Consider the following 4,156-nt stretch of genomic DNA (forward strand, 5'->3'; position numbering starts at 1 on the left):
TCACCCTGTCCACATTGGCAAGCAACATTGCAACAGCACACACACACATATACACATACACACATGTTCGCACATGTACACACACATATACATGCATGCTAAATTGAGGGTTTATTGTACAAAAAAGTCCACATAAAATATTAGTGATTAGGACAAATGATAATATGCCTTATTACAAAATAATACATAAACCATTACCACGCATGTTACATTTTACATGCCTCTCCACATGAGACCACTTAATTTAGTTTTAATTAATTAATTACCTTATTAATTAATTTATTTGTTTGGTGCTAATACTAGGGCTTGAACTCAGGGCCTAGCTTTGTCCCAGAATTTATTTTTTGTTTCAGTTTTCTCAAGGCTAGCATTTTACTGCTTGTACCACAGCTCCATTTCAAGCTTTTGCTGGTTACTTTAAAATCAGAATCTAATGGACTTTTTTTTCTTGGTCTGCTTTCAAACCACAATGCTCAGATTTCATCTTTCTGATTAACTACTACTAAAGACATAAACCATCAGTGTGGCTTCTACTTTTTCCTATATAGTTATCTAATGCACATACTTAGATGGTAATATTAAAATGAGAGTATAGAAGCAAGATGTACAGTGATGATACTGTCCTGTCAGAAATTCAAGTTAGTAATGTAAATTTATTCTTAAAACCATACACAAAAAATACCATGATATAGTGTAAGAGAACTCACTATTGAACATAGGAGCCTTAAGAGCTTTCTAATAGATCCATTATTTATTGGTACCCAACATTAGAAAAATGTATGAGGCATTGGTAAAATAGAAGTGCTTTGCATGACTACATACATTCCTTGTTTTTATAAGAAACTTGCTTTCATCTAAAAAGTAGGCCTGTCTATTGTCTTCATGTAATTTTGATGATTGAAAGTGCTTAGTGAGAAGGTCAAAATGTATTAGTAGTCCTTCACTGTCAATTCTCATTTTCTTCTTGGAGAATATAATGATCAAATCAGTAGTTCAGAATCGGCAAGCAATACTTCAGAATCATGCTTCCAGTGCAAGTGGATCACCAGTAAGAAATCCTCAATACCAATTTCCACACAGTTTTGTCACAGATACAATCTCCCTGCCTTCTCTAGCTGCTTTACTACCCTCTTATTCCTTCATTGTACAAGAAAAGTATGATTCAACTGATTTCAGTCAGATCTGTTACTAGAACTATCAAGGATTTATTTTACTGTCTGTAATTTGGTAAAGTTATGTCTCTTTACGTAGGCTACTAAAAATGTATTTACTAACTTCAAGTAAATACATAAATTCGATTTCCATCTCTTTTAAAAAATAAAATTTTGTTTGCTCTACAAATTGATCAGAGGCATTGATTTTGTGGCTAGCTACGTCATTACACATCTGTCTCTTTCTTTCTCTCTCCCTTTCATGGTTCTCATAGATAATATGATTGCTCCATAATTATCCTAATTTATTTTGCTTTTATATTTTTGGTTGTATCATTTCACTTTTTGCTCTGCCATTTCCCAAATCATTTATATAGAAGACATTATTTCCTATTTTCTCATGCCTAGAATAAGCTGCACATGAAGACATCACTTGTCCTCATTTTCAGTGTGTACATTTGAATATGGAGGAATATCTTTCCTCTGCTCTCCATCAATTCCCTACTCTCCAGTTAGAATAATTTCGAATAGTAAAATTGGAAAAAGAGAAAAAACAATCATGGGGAATAAACAGTTACAGAAAATTCACCAGATATTTCTGACCAGTTCAACCAATGTGAACTATTAGGGAAATAAATGGACACCTCATTCCCACTGGCACTCAAAGTCTCTGGTTAGGCAATTCTTAGGAATATGGGGAACAAGGTGAAAAAGTAAGGAATGGTATCAATTGCAAGAAAAAAAAATTGGAGAAGGATCCAAGCATATTTCTTCATTGTGCTGCCGAAAATATTCAGCTTACTACAGTGCGGAGACTTCTTTCCCAAAAGGCCACTTATGTGAATAGTAGGGATGATGATAAGTATACCCCTCTTCGAGAAGCCTACGGTGGACAATTAAACATTGTCAGTGAGTTGGTGTCTCAAGCGGCACATGCAATAACTGTAGATGACTGGACACCCCTGAACAGTGCATATACGTGGAATAATACCAGAGTGGCTTCTTTCTTACTTCATCTTGATACAGATACCAATGCCCAAACTAAAGGACTCTTTTTTAAAAAAAATTTTTTTGGTCTGGTCGTGGGGCCGGAACTCTGGGCCTGGACGCTGTCCCTCATCTCTTCAGCTCAAGGCTAGTGCTCTACCACTTGAGCCACAGCACCACTTCCTGCTTTTTTTTCTGCTTATGTGGTGCTGAAGAATCGAACCTAGGGCCTCATGTATGCAAGGCAAGCGCTCTACCACTGAGCCACTTTCCCAGCCCAAAAATTTTTGTTTGTTTGATTTTTGTTGTTCTTGTGGGTTTTTTTTTTGTTCGGTCATGGGGCTTGAGCTCTGGGCTTGGGTGCTGTCCCTGTGCTCTTCAGCTCAAGGGGAGTCCTCTACCGCTTGAGACACAGTAACACTTCCCCAAACTAAAGGACTCTTGACACCCTTATATCTTGATGTTGAGAATTGAGATAGCAAATATACGCTGGATCGCCTTCTGTTGAACTATTATATAAATCCAGGCCTGAAGAACAACATAGAAGAAACTGTATTCGATATTGCCAAAAGGATAAGTATGTATCACTACCTCTATGAAGTTGTGAAAGGCTGTACAAATTGTTCACCGAAGTCCTAATGGTCGGGTTAAGTTTCTTAAATTTCAAAAATGCAAGTCCATCTTTTGTGTCCCTACAAAATATTTTCACAATCCAAATAAAAGCAATATCTTTTTTTTTTGGTCGGTCATGGGGCTTGAACTCTGGGCCTGGAGCTATCCCTGTGATCTTCAGCTCAAGGTGAGCCCTCTACCACTTGAGACACAGCTCCACTTCCAGTTTTCTAGTGGTTTATTTGAGATAAGAGTACCACAGACTTTCCTTCCCAGGCTGGCTTTGAACCATGATCCTCAGATCTCAGTCTCCTGTTTAGCTAGGATTATAGGCATGAACCACCAGTGCCCGGCAGCACCAAAATTTTACTGTAAAAATTCATGGATTCCGCGGAATTCTTCCAACTGAATTGCCTGCCTTGGATGGAAAAATATATTCAATAGTTTTTGTAAACATGTATAATAACTTCTTCAGAGTTTGTGATTTTTTAATAAGAAATAATTTTAATTTACCTGTTGAAATGAGTAGTACAGAAACTAAAATATTTCTGGTGCTTGTCTGAAAAAGTATATTTTAAAATATTCTATATTCTATGTTTGCATAATGTTCATAATTTATTTTCTCCTAGATATACTTTGAATTCTATATTATTTTATAATATATAGGATCATTAATGTGTCCTTTTGGATTGTATTCCATATAGAAACAGTTTGAGTCCTTTTTTTCTAGGTCTTAATATTATTTTTCTTTGGGATAAAATGACAATATTGTCTATTTTGAAAAGTTTTGTAAAGTTTATGCTATGTAAACACCTTTCTGAGGTGATTTAATACACTGATGTCAAACTTAATTTAATTATATGAATTACGGGTATTGTTACACTTGTAATTTTGTCATCAACTTTTTAATCACTTTTTTTCATTTCTTGCATGTGAAGAATGAAAAATATGGAATACTTCTCAAATTTTCATATTGTACTTGTGCAAGTGCCATGTTAATCTCTGTATTGTAATTTGAGTATACTTGCTGCTGAAGCATGTAGTATCCTCTAAATTTAATAGTTAATGATGCAATCTTTATACAGGCTTATATCTATGGGTGCCTACTTGTAACAAGGAAACCTTATTGTTCCTAACAATGCTATTGATCTTATTTCCCTAAAATTCTGTGAATAGTGGAAAAAATTATATTGATCAGTCGATTGCTCACATTTCCAAACTTTTTTTGCCAATGAGTATCTTAAATCTTTTTATTTGGAATTTGATCATACTCTCTATTATTTATAGTTTGGTCCAAATGTGATGGTTTCTCAAGTACTTATTTATCCAGCTTTGTGGACCTAATGGATTCAAACTAAGCGTTGCTTAAGAGCTACTTCTAAACTTCTTCAGCTGACATTTTCCCA

General features: G+C 35.0%; 1 pseudogene; it reads right to left on the reverse strand.

Moving 5' to 3' along the window:
* Nucleotides 1-3,692: 3,692 nt before the first annotated feature.
* On the reverse strand, nt 3,693-3,789 carry LOC138816408 (U6 spliceosomal RNA; annotated as a pseudogene).
* Between the last annotated feature and the right edge of the window lie 367 nt (nt 3,790-4,156).

This window comes from Dipodomys merriami, unplaced genomic scaffold (genome assembly GCF_024711535.1).
Source record: "Dipodomys merriami isolate MVZ:Mamm:240054 unplaced genomic scaffold, mDipMer1.0.p SCAF_697, whole genome shotgun sequence".
NCBI classification, from domain to species: domain Eukaryota; kingdom Metazoa; phylum Chordata; class Mammalia; order Rodentia; family Heteromyidae; genus Dipodomys; species Dipodomys merriami.